We start from the raw sequence: 13,473 nt of genomic DNA, 5'->3' as shown, positions 1-13,473 counted from the left end.
TGAAGGAAACAAAACAAAAACTAACTAGAATTACGGAGTTTCTGGTTGAACTACTCATAGATGCAGGATGGTGTTAATATGTATTGTACATGGGAGAGAGTCTCAAATGTTTGTATAAGAATTCTGAATCCACATTAATGATGCCCAAACACCCGTCATTATTCCTTGTCATATGTTGGTTGATCAGAGAATAATATGCGCTGTGATGGAATTATACATGTCAGGAGGATTTATACAAATTTCTATACTGTTGTTTGTTGTGTTGTGGCCTGCATATTTCAGTGGTTACATCCAGCATGCTTTGGTGTTTTGTGTTGATATGTGGACCTGTGTTTCTTAAGCATTCCTTCTGTTCTAGGGGGTGCGTCCAGCTCCCTGCATTCAAGTCCTCAGCATCGAGGATCCCCAAAATCACTCCAACCAGGTAAAGAGTAGAGAAAACAAAATTCCGGTGTTGTGATGTGGTTTAGTGAAGACGTCACGAGTTATGAGCTGAAATTTTATATAATAGTGATGCCTCTAACTAGGTTTTCTTTTAGTGTTCGTAGGAAGGTTACTTAGGCAATAAAAACTGTAAATATTTTGTAATAGCTAGGTCACAACTGAATTACATCGCTATTAACTTCCCATAAATGTTGGCGCCATTTAAAACTCGGGCATTGGATGTGGGAGTTTTTAATCTCTCCGCTGGAGATCAGTCATTAATTCAATGGTCATATTAAACTAGAAACTGCTCTTGTTTGATTAATAATGCATATCCAGTATTCACGAATATTGAAGGAAATGCTCTGCCCTATAAAACTGTAGCTAAACAAATATGCATTTGAGTCAATTTGAATGATTTTATCCTCAGAAATAAATATTTGTAGCTTTTCAAGCATATAAACGTGTGCCTTGACTTGGAAAGAGAGATTTTTTGTACATTTCAAAAATACGATAAATTCTTTTTTCATGAATCACTGAAACTAATTGCAAGAGAACTAAATATTATATAGTTGGGCAAAGGATTGGTACGAATTAATTGTTTTATAATGTTTAGTTCATGTGAAATATCGTAAATAAAGATGAAGAGAGTTTTAAATATTAACTTTCATTGTTTTGGTTTATCAGAAGTAAAGATTACTCTAAACCGGTTTTTAAAGTGTTGTTGAATTATTTAATAACGGAAAAAATATGTTATAAAAGGAAATAAACGTTATTTGAAAACATATCGTGTTCTCTTCTGAAATGTGGCAATTATTTTGAATTATTTTAATTATTATCAAAGTTGTCAAAAGTATCGAGAACCCACTTTAATTATATCTCTGTCACAACATAACGATATAATAATTTGTAATGTATATTGATTTTATATTAATAGCTATAATTCGACTTTTACTTAAGGGATCAGTAAAAGGAATTTAAATGAGATTTATATTTTAAATGCCATATTTACCGCATTTATATGTACAGTTTATTATTATTAGCTGTAAAATTGTAAATTTTTCTCAGGAGAAAGGAAAAAATAAGGAACGAGCTATTTGATTGTTTGGTGGCGGTGGATAATTGCACCAAGTGTGTTTGTATTCAGAGTAAGATGATGGTGGAAATTTTAGCCGTATGTGTGAAGTAAATAAAGTTAACAATTCCAGTCTATGAGAAAAAAATTGTATCAAATAAAACTTAGATTATAAGCAAGCGAATTCTCCCGTCAGCTCTTAAATCGTTACGTCTTCGAGGACAAAATTAAATTAGCGGTGTGCTTTGATTCACGCCAATGAATGTTTTTAAAGCAAGAAATATATCTATTTCAGTTGCCTGAGTGGACAGAACCCATTATGCATGCAAAGTACCCCTTTCCATAAGGTGAATACATTAAATACCTGACGGCCTTCAGTAACTCCTAGCATTCAGTCTGTAATCCCTTCTAGACTGTGATCACAGAAAGATGTATTTTCAGATGATACAGTAGTCTCTCTTGCCTCTACGCCTCATTCCATCTTCTTCTAAGTTCTCTATTACTTCTCTTACCCTCAGTGATTGAGTCACTTACCTTCATAACTAATTAGTCCAAATGTTCTCTCATGACTGTATTACTACCAAAACCCTCAATTTCTGAAAACATTCACTAAGTGTTTTCACTCCTACTGTTCAAAGGATTGTTACGGTGTATAAAAAGGCATCCAGATTTTCAATGCCAACTGAATGTCTATAATATCAACTCGTACTTGCTATGTTATGAAAGGCTCCCATTACGTGGACATGGTGTAACATTTAAAGCACTTCCCTTCTCTATATTTATCTCACTAATCCAGTGTTATTCTTACCATTACCATTTACAAGAGAGTTATTTTTCTTCCGGCAGAAAAATATCCAGTTCGTATTATCAGTAAAAACATTCAGCTCCGCACGTTCTGACCACTCAGATGTAAATGATAACAGAGGTCTGCACGTGTTTTATTCTGCTGCTTCTCTGCCTGTTACCTGGCTGGATGTCTGTGCCCCTCCCGTTTTGGCTGTGCTGTTCCGCTTTACGTCTAAATGTGTAGTGTGTTTTCGATGTTGTTCTTTACATATAATCATCAATTTTCAACTTACGAAGACGAACAAGATTCCAGTGGGTTGAAGACAACCTCTTCTAAAGGGTACGTCACTGTGTCTTTGTGAATGTAAAAAAGAATGACTCTCTCTATATATATATATATATTTAACTATAATTTACTCAAGACTGGTTGAAAATATGTACTTCACAGGAGAATAATGTATTACATGCAAAAACGGGATCACCGTGAAATTTTGGAAATGCTTAGTTTGTATATTGAACTCAACACCCATGTAGCGCTGAGTTTCGGATTGTTATAGGACGTGATCTGTTAGGCTCCAAAATTTGCAAAATATTCTTCTGGAGTATAGCCAACACTCCAGCCGTACCTATTGCGACAAATGAGGAATTCTCGTTCAATCATATAATTATATTAACACGTTGGGCGCCAATCTTTTCTTTTTTTTAAATTTTGCTCTGTGGGCCGACACTCTACTTTTAATCTGTACAAGCGGACATCTTTGCAAGTCGTGGCCTGGCAGTAATTCCAAACAGTTACCTGCTTCTCCTGTGGCACTCAGCGTGTTAATGTTTACTTAAGGTAAGATGATACGACGTCTGTAACGAACAACATATCTATTTAAATATTAATGCAAAGTAACAACCTCTATCGCCTAGTAGAAAGGCTAATGTTGTTTGAACCCATTATCTCCCGAATGCAAGCTCACAGGTGCGCGACCCTAACCGCACGGCCATCTTTGACGGTGGCTTTTTACTGTTTATAAATTTGTCAGATTTCACCTTTAAACTGATAAGTATCCAATTAAGAAACTACGACTACTGACTGTGCTGATGTTCAGTATTTTACAAGTACAAACGGTATAGTACCTGAGATATAAAAGTCTGATTCTTTGGCTGAAGGTTCAGGGTTGAGACCTTCGGTTCAGAGGGCCCCGGGTTTGATTCCCGGCCGAGTCAGGGATTTTAATCACGTCTGAGTAATTCTTCTGGTTCGGGAACTGGGCGTTTTTCTTCGTCCCAACATTGTCCTCTTCATATTCAGACATTACACTACACCACCAACCAACAGAGAAACACGCAATAGTGATTATATCCCTCCAAATAAGGTTGGCGTCAGGAAGAGAATCTGGCCGTAAAACAAGGCCATATCCACATGTGTTACACAGCTCGCATGTATCCTATAAATGTTATAAATAATATTTGATTGTATGCTGGATATACTCCAGAGTTGAGTACTACTTTGTGTTACTTTGTGGCATTTTACCTTCTATGAGTCTCATTATGAGCACGTGATACGTTTACCTCGTCGTTTATGAGTTCTCGAAAAGGATCTATGCCCTCCAACTCTAATGTGATTTTAGAAGGGCGAATTTCTGTATAATAATAAAATGAGGTTCATTCTTATCTATCTGGTTCTAACAGAACTTTATTTTATAGGAACTTTATGTGGAGAAAGTTGTATCTATTCTGCGTGCTTTTTGAAAGGAATCGTACCCCTTATAGTTATACAACTCATTAAACAAAAGCGATGTGCAACCTAGACCATACTTGTTCCACGGTGAAATCTAACCCAACTAAGGTGTGCGTAGATAATATTAATACTTTTACGGCTTCCGGAGATGCTGAGATACCAGATTTTTTCCATCTGGAATTCCTTTACGTGTAATTAAATTTGTCGACATGAGGTTGGCCTACTTTCTTTATAGCAGGCATGTCAAACACACCGCCCGCGGGCCGAATGCGGCCCCCAAACTTGTAAAATGTGTCTCCAGCGCCACTTTTGAATTTAATAAATAATAATATACTTAAAATGAATAAAATGTAAAGATTTCAAGTCGTCCGAAGGTGAATTCCCCTTTGTTTAGTGATCCATTCTCCTCTTACGTTCAGAAAGCAGATAGCAACGTCCGAATGGAACTCATTGGCATACAACGTGACAGTGTTAAGAAACAAACTAAATGAATGTGGGATACCAAAGTTGTATTCTTATTTTCCAAGACTGTAATCTGAAATGCGCTAGTTCGCAGCGAGAAAGCTAGAAATATTTGGATCTATGTCTGTGAACACTTATTTTCACTTCTGAATTCAAATAAAACTGCTCACAGATCAAGAGTGAGAGTACGATATTTATCAAAGTGATATCATCACAAAAAAGTGGGTGACATTGCAACTCTAGTTTCTAAAAAACGGTGTCAAATCTCAAGTAAACCGTAGGTGTTTGCTCTGTCCTCCAGACTATTCATATATATACAAAATATGTACTTTGTTATGCAGTAGGTACATAGTGAAATTGTAAGAATGATAAATATATAATATAATGTTAAATAAATAAATTTATGTAATGTCTTTATTTCATATTGTGAGAAGTTCATATTTTTTGTCCAGATAATACATTTTATATCCAATATTCCAATCACCAACCAATCACCACTGATCTGCATTTAGGGCAGTCACCCAAGTAGCAGATTCCCTATCTGTTGTTAACCTAGATTTTCGTTAAATTATTGAAAAGAATTGGGAAATTTATTGAACATCTCCCTTGGTAAGTTATTCCAATCCCTAACTCCTTGTCTTATAAACGAATATTTGCCCCAACTTGTTCTCTTCAATGCCAAATTTATCTTCATATTGTGACTTATTCGTCTACTAACGTCATTCCGCACCATCTCTCCAATGACAGCTCGAAAATACCACATAGTCCACGCCATCTCTCCAATGACAGCTCGAACATACCACTTAGTCCACGCCATCTCTCCAATGACAGCTCGAAGATACCACTTAGTCGAGTAGATAGTTTTCTTTCTTCCAAGTCTTTCCAGAACAAACTTTGCAAAATTTTTGTAATGCTACTCTTTTGTCGGAAATCACCCAGAACAAACAGAGCTGTTTCCCCTTGGATTTGTTTCACTTCTCGAATCAAGTAATCCTGGCGAGGGTCCCATACACTCGAACCACACTCAAGTTGGGGTCTTACCAGAGACTTATATGCCCTGTCCTTTACATCCTTATTACAACCCCTAAATACCCTTATAACCATGTGCAGAGATCTGTAATATTTATTTAAAATCCCATTTATGTGATTACCCCAATGAAGATATTTCCTTATATTAACACCTAGGTACTTACAATGATCCCCATCAGGAACTTTCATCCCAACAACGCAATAATTAAAACTGAGAGATTTTTCCTATTTGTGAAACTCACAATTTGACATTTAAGCCCAGTTATCGTCATAAAATTGCCTTCTGTCCATCTCACAACATTATCAAGGTCATTTCACTGTTGCTCACAATCTTGTAACTTATTTATTACTCTTTACATTATAAAATCATCCGTAAAAAGCAAAACATAAAGGTCCAATAATACCGCCTTGAGGAATTCCTCTTTTAATGATTACAGGTTCACCTTCTTTAATTTTCTGAGTTCTATTTTCGAGAAATATAGCCACCCATTCAGTCACTCTTTTGTCGAGTCCAGTTGCACCCATTTTCGCTAGTAGTTTCCCATGATCTACACTATCAAATGCCTTAGACAGGTCAATCGCGAAACAGTCCATTTGACCTCCTGAATTCAATCCTACAAGTTGATATTCAGTGGAATAATCTTTCCTAAACCCGAACTGCCTTGTGTCGAACCAGTTATTCATTTCTCATACATCTCCAATATAATCCTTTTCCAAGGTGTTATAAAATAAATATGGAAAACCTTATTTTTATTTTGCTTTGAGGCCCTTCGAACTAAATTTATCAGTGAAGTTGGCAGTCGAATTATCCCTGTACACATGATGACATTAACATACCTGCTCTGCAGATATACCATCACAGTGAGCTAGAATCGGAGCTAACACCTTGGGCTCATAAATCTAGCGCTCTGCAAAATGAGTCACTTATCCCACTATTGAATAAAAATATACCTGTTATCGTCTAAACTATGAATGCAGAGTCTCTGATTTTGTAATCCGTAGAGCACAGACAGAACGCATCCCATCACTAATCTCTTCCTATCGATTGTGCCACTACCTTATGTCAGAGGCGCGGCCATTAAATTACCCGCAGTGGGCGTCCTGCTAGTACCAATGTTGACAGTGCCATGTGTCACCGAGTTGTCGAATGTTCCACACTCTGGACATTAATGAACCGATAAATCACGTCGTCTACGACTGGTACATCACTTCACGTCAAAGAAAATTACGTCACAAATACTTACATGTATACCACACCAAGATTTATGTCAGGCTGCGCGTTTGATAATGCAGATAGATCGCTATAAATATTTCACATGATTTTTTTGGCTGTTAGTATGATAAAGAGAATTGCTACACAGTGGTGAGATTTTCCAAAGTGATACTGTGATTCAAATCAGAGTTGTCATAAATGGCAAGAAATAGTTTTCTCCCTCATTTTAACTCGAGCCTGCCCCCATAGTTCTTCATGCACAGAAATCGAATTTTAGTCCCGCTGCCACATCAGTAGTAAGACAGCTTCTCAACCAGTGTTGCCAACTCAGCGGATGGATTTTCCACCAAATTTGGCGGATTTTTAAATGGAACAGCGGATAAATTTTCCATTTAGCGGACAGCGGATTTTTTGACGGATTTTCGAACTTCTTTTGGCGATTTTTAGCGGTAACAATATCAACTTACATCACCAGGAGAGGAAAAATATAGAACTTAGTACGGCATAATACTCTACTTATTCCTGTTCTGTTGAACTTATGCTGCATACTACCACTCGTTTTCTAGACCATCTCTGGTCCACAGCCTCAGTCAGTACAGTATTTGTTACAATCGTTTCTGTACTCTTGATGAGCCGGCTAGTGTCGTGTTCGATAATGTGTTTCTTTTGACATCGGCTTCTTTTTGGTACGTCGAAAGGAAAGGTTAAAAACTAGTCAGATATTTCGTAACGAGTAGTTAAGTAATTAAACTTTAAAAGACGAGTTGGCTGAGCTTCACAGTGCTTCTATTGGCAGTGCAATATAAATGCGAAATTGTCAGACACCATTTCCTTCCGCACTTACTTACCAAAAACAATGAAAACAGTAATGAAAGTGAAAATGTTTTCGAAATAGATTTGAAAATGTCCGTATGGTCTTTGAAAAATAATAGTACCATGTGGCTTCCTATGAAACCACAGGACCTCAACCCAGCACATCTGCTTCAGAACATTTAGTGCGCGGAGGAGAAGATGATGAACTCCTGTTCCGCAACTGGTGATTGTTGAATTAATCTCTTTTATTAAAACAGCTGGCATATACTATTTTGCTTCAGTTCGAAATTTAGCGGATTTTTCAACTAAAATTTAGCGGAGAGAAGATTTATGGGTTGGCAACACTGTTCTCAACCGATGGATATGAGTCAAACTGAAGATACGTTAAGAGAACATGATTTACGCTTTACAGCTATAATAATATTCTCGGACCTAAAATGCATCCACAGTTCTAGCTCTTCAGGCAATCAATTGAATATTGAAAACATCCCACGAATTTTCGGCAAATGAAATATAATAATGTATGAGAATATATTCTTTATTGGTTGCTAAAAATCACAATGCTTGTCTTAATCATTGTTATCCGGTCCATTAGCATTTTGCCTTTTTTATACCACTACGAGCGCTAATGTGAGTCAATGCAAGGTTTTACTTAAGCCCTTATAACTACCTTCGGTGTGGACATTTTTAAAAAATCGCAAAACATGTGAGATTATTGAACCAAGGAACACATTACAGAAATAATTTTGTAAATAAGTTAATTTGACTAGGAACTGCATTTAGGCCGGAAGTGATTTTTCGAAATTTATTATTTTTAGTTTGGTAGAACTATCCAAGACTTACAATTTAAAACGTTATCTGGTCCTTTATCCTTTCAAATTTCGGCACAATTGAAGAAATTGCTTAATTTTACTTTTTTCTAGGAAATGTATTCAGCATTACAATTAGTAAACGTGTGGATATTTGTGAGAGCCCCACGTTGTCACTCTAGGGTTGAGAGAATATGATTTACGCTTTACATTTACAATAATAACAATAATAGTAATAATAACATTTACAACAAAAAATGCCTTTCAATCTTCACCAAAATTCGACATTACAACACTGTGATCAAACTTGAAACACTTGATCTCCACAGAGAAACAGTACTCGAACACATCCTGAAAGAGGAACGTAAAATCATCAGAAAAATTATCGGCCCAAAACTGACTGACGAAGGATATAGACTGCAATCTCGTACAAAAACCGAGGAGCTCTCAAACCTTGCGGCCGACATCAGAAAAAGACGCCTGAAATTTTACGGACACATCAAACGCCTTCCAATAAACAGACTGACAAGAATCTTACTTGATGAAACAGAAAACATCAAAACAAATAGGTGGACAACGGAAATCCGCCAAGACCTGGAAATATCAGGAATCAAAGTGGCCGACATCGCTGACCGAACCTGCTACAGAACGAAAATCAACAAGTGGGAAGTAGAGTCAGAGAGAAACCACAAGAAGACGACAGGAGCTAAGTGGACAGAAGAACGAAGAACCATGATGAGAGAAAATTTGAAGGCTGTCTGGCAAACAAGGAAATGCACAACTTCTAAGTGAGCTTTGCGTGATAAGTTTTCTGGTCTTTTTCGCATATAATAATAATAATAATAATAATAATAATAATAATAATAATAATAATAATAATAATAATAATAATAATAATCTAGGTTCTCAAAAATGGTGAGATCATTTGGATTTACAATAAAAAACATCTACAATTAGAAGTGCATATCCTAAAATGCCGAAATAAAACACTACAACACTGTGGCTGAAACATAACTTCTGTATGCAAGTAAATGCCTGTCCATGAATTATAAGTTGGAGAATCTAGAGAGGTCTTAGACAGAAGAATCCTCAGAAAAATGATGTGCACTGTACAGACTGAAGGCGGATGGAAAGTTCAGAGCAACAAAGAAGTTTACCAGAAGGTGGAATGAATCTCGCAGATCATGAAGAGGAGGAGGCTGATGTTTCTAGGACATTGGTATAGAATGAATGGGAACCGAGTTACCCAATAAATATCATAGAGCGTCTTCCCCTGGGAATATACCCACCTGCGGGAGAGTTATTTCACTTCTTCATTTGAACCGAAACGTTGATGTCCTAAGACATTCCTCTATAGTCTGAAGAAATGAAAGACGGTGCAAGGTCTGAATTGTACTGTGAATCTCTGAGTACATCCCAGCCATATTTCTTAAATTTTGAATGAATCGAAATTCGGAAAGAGCTTATTTTTATAGAAACATCCACAAACTTACAGAAAAGCACAGTGCTGTTCCTAGTAGTATATTCCTAACTATCACTATGGGGAGATACTTGTGTTTCTTCAGCGTGATTATCACTGATCTCTTCCTCACACATCGTCCATTTACTTTGACACTGACCTTCTAGACATCTTACTTTAAAGCAGTACTCTTCCCCCACTGCTGGTGGTCCCCCGAGAGCAGATCATTAAGAGCATCCTGAGAAATGCACAGTGTGTCCATTTGGAGCTGCGAGAATCGATAACGTCGCTCTATCATCTCGATAGAGACTTTAGCTCCAAGTCTTAGTCCAGCAGGTTTCATTCCTTGACAGTCATCTGTTTTCTTGGGGTTTTTTGTTTCTGTTGTTTTGCTTCTCTCCCTTCTTCATCCTTCCATTTTAACCCCTTCCTTCCTTCATTCATTAAAACTCATCACTGTTCTTCACTCAATTCCTTTATTCTTTTCTTCCTATTTATTCTACATTTATATCTCCGTTTTCCATGTTCACTTCCTTTCGTCCTATCCTTCTTTTTCTTCCCCACTCGTTCCCTTTTCTTCTTTCCTCTTTACTTATCTTTATAGTTACTGTATATTTCCTTGTTCATACCTTCCTATTTTCGTTCCTTTTTCCTTTCGCACTTTACTGTTATGTTATTTACTTCATTCACCTTCCTCCTTTGTCAATTCCTTTTTACATTCTTTCATTTTTTCATTTTTACTCTTCCCATCTTTCATTCCTTTCACCTCATATTTGTATACTTTCATTGTTCCCTCTCTTTCCCTTCCCTATAATTTCCTGTTCCCTTTTCTACCTTATTATGCGTCTTTAAAAACAGTAAAGAAGTATGTAAAGAAATGTTTCTATATAAAATCGTAAATGACATAATAGATAACAGCGAAAATTAACAGCAACAATTAAATTTTAATGTCGAAAGATCTGATTTCATCTCTGGGTACGGCAAACATTCCATTGTATATGATGCAACATATTATATCACAAGAAATCAACATTAGGGAGAACGTATGAAGCCTTTAATAATTTGATATTACAGGGAATACAGATTGGTATTAACTTGATTATTTTACAAATTTTCGTGTTTGGTTAAGGTAATATTCAGTAAGTAAATGCCATTATACCCTATTAACACGATCACTGCGATGTCAGGAAGTATTCAACAGGACGAGTTACCCGTGCGTTTAGGGGCGCGCAGCTGTGAGCTTGCATCCGGGAGATAGTGGGTTCGAACCCCCTACTCGGCAGCCCAGAAATTTCGTTTCCGTGGTTTCCCATTTTCACACCAGGAAAATGCTGGGACTGTACCTTTGTTATGTCCACGGTCGCTACCTTACAACTCCTAGCCCTTTCCTAGCCCATCATCACCATAAGATCTATCTGTGTCGGTGCGACGTAAAGCAACACATTTGAAAGAATTCCTTTCTACGTCATTACTTTATCACTGAATCTCATTACTATAATCCTGATTGAAATTATTATTATTATTATTATTATTATTATTATTATTATTATTATTATTATTATTTTAGACAGCGTTAAACGAAATTGTGTGCACACTTTATTATTAAACAATGTTACGAATTAAAACTTGTTTGTTTTATCACTGTAATTTATTACAGAATGACCCAGTGAATACACATGGACACATAAACATACACACAATTCTATTCAACCATAAATGACCAGGCTCCACTAATAGTTGGCTATTACAAGTATTCGGGAGTTAGTGGTTTCGAACCCCACTGTCTGTCGCCCTGAAGATGGTTTTCCGTGGTTTCCCATTTTCACACCAGGCAAATGCTGAGGCTGTACCTTAATTAAGGCCACGGCCGCTTCCTTCCCAGTCCTATCCCTTTCCTGTCCCATCGTCGCCATGAGACCTACCTGTGTCGGTGCGACGTAAAGCCAATAGCAAAAAAAAAAAGTCTCTGTTCTCCTCACAGTAGACGGCCAGTTGGGTGGCCTACATGGACGGGTGATAATCGTTATTGACAGACTCGCCTTACTTTCACTCTTGCTCCTGCAAGCTCAGTCCCTTCGCACACATGGGTTTGAACGCAGGACTGCTGACCCACAACACATGATAAATGTTGCTTGGTTCGACTCCAGAGAAAGTCCAGTATTCCACACCGCGAGCAACCTACCCAGCAAGTGGCTGCGTGGTTTCGGTCACGTAGCTATCACCTTGCGTTCAGGATATAGTGGTTTGAATCCCACTGTCGGCAGACCTGAAGGTGGTTTTCCGTGGTTTCTCATTTTCACACCAGGCAAATGCTCCAGCTGTAGCCGGCATTTATTAATCAATCCTAGCCCTCTCCTATCCTGTCGTCACCATAAGACCTACCTGTGTCGGTGCGATGTAAAGTAACTTGTAAAAAAAGACAGTGAATGAACAGCAACAGTGTTAAACAGCACCACAATACTCCTCACAACAACGACCAATTACACTCTCGACAGCTGTTCTACACGGCGACTCTACGACAATCCTCAGTCCAGTAAAATACACAAACGCACACAGTACTCCAAGGCAGTACACACAGTATCCCGTTCTTACGCGACGATACTCTGACTCTGGTGGGGCACAGACAGCAACCAGCACTACTGCTGTGAAAGTGCCACGTCGGTGCACACACAATGCTCGACGACAGTACACATATGCAGCCAACGTCCTATCACCCCAGCCCAGCCACCCAATTACAACACTCACCCCAACACATTGACTCCAACTCTGACCAACTGTTAACAGCTAGCCTCCATTTTTATAGCTCGTGTGGAAAGTACCGAAATATTCTCAATGTGGTTAGAGACGGAACATTCACGTTGTGCCTTCCAGAATGTGCGCAGGGAAACCAGATTAAAAGAACAATACACGGTAAGGCCGGCCACACCCGCAGGGTAGGAGCTCCTAGTTGACTCACTAATTCCTTCCGGGAATACCACAGGGGGCTATGGCAGGCCTGGCACTTAACAGTATTTATTTAGTGTTGTTATACTGTAAATCTTGCATTTAATGCAGCCTGTTGGTGTGTGAGTTTATATTTTTGCTGTGTATTAATTAGTATTTTATCAGTGTCTTTGTAGCTTCTACTGTGATTGGAGTTTTTCTATGTTCTAGAATATATTCATGAAATAAAATTCAATACATTCCATCCCTATTTTCTTTTTTCATACTGTTTTCACTTTTCCTTTCTCAGTTCTATAATTCTGTCCTCATTTCCTCGCTTTCTTACATTCGTTTCATTGCCCTCCTCCCACCTTGTTATTTTTTCTCCAGTCGGTTTTTTCAATCAATCAATCAATCAATCAATCAATCAATCAATCAATCAATACTGATCTGCATTTAGGGCAGTCGCCCAGGTGGCAGATTCCCTATTTGTTGTTTTCCTAGCCTTTTCCTAAATGATTTCAAAGAAATTGGAAATTTATTGAACATCTCTCTTGGTAAGTTATTCCAATCCCTAACTCCCCTTCCTATAAATGAATATTTGCCCCAGTTTGTCCTCTTGAATTCCAACTTTATCTTCATATTGTGATCTTTCCTACATTTATAAACGCCATTCAAACTTATTCGTCTACTAATGTCATTCCACGCCATCTCTCCGCTGACAGCCCGGAACATACCACTTAGTCGAGCAGC

The 13,473-nt window shown here is 37.7% G+C and overlaps 1 protein-coding gene across 1 annotated transcript in view; it reads left to right on the top strand.

Moving 5' to 3' along the window:
• The window catches only part of LOC136882144 (uncharacterized), a 504,614-nt gene that overhangs the window by 367,696 nt on the left and 123,445 nt on the right, over nt 1-13,473 (top strand). The window lies entirely within an intron of this gene.

The sequence above is a fragment of the Anabrus simplex genome, chromosome 10 (assembly GCF_040414725.1).
Source record: "Anabrus simplex isolate iqAnaSimp1 chromosome 10, ASM4041472v1, whole genome shotgun sequence".
Taxonomy (NCBI): domain Eukaryota; kingdom Metazoa; phylum Arthropoda; class Insecta; order Orthoptera; family Tettigoniidae; genus Anabrus; species Anabrus simplex.
This window is presented reverse-complemented; position numbering and strand designations above follow the sequence as displayed.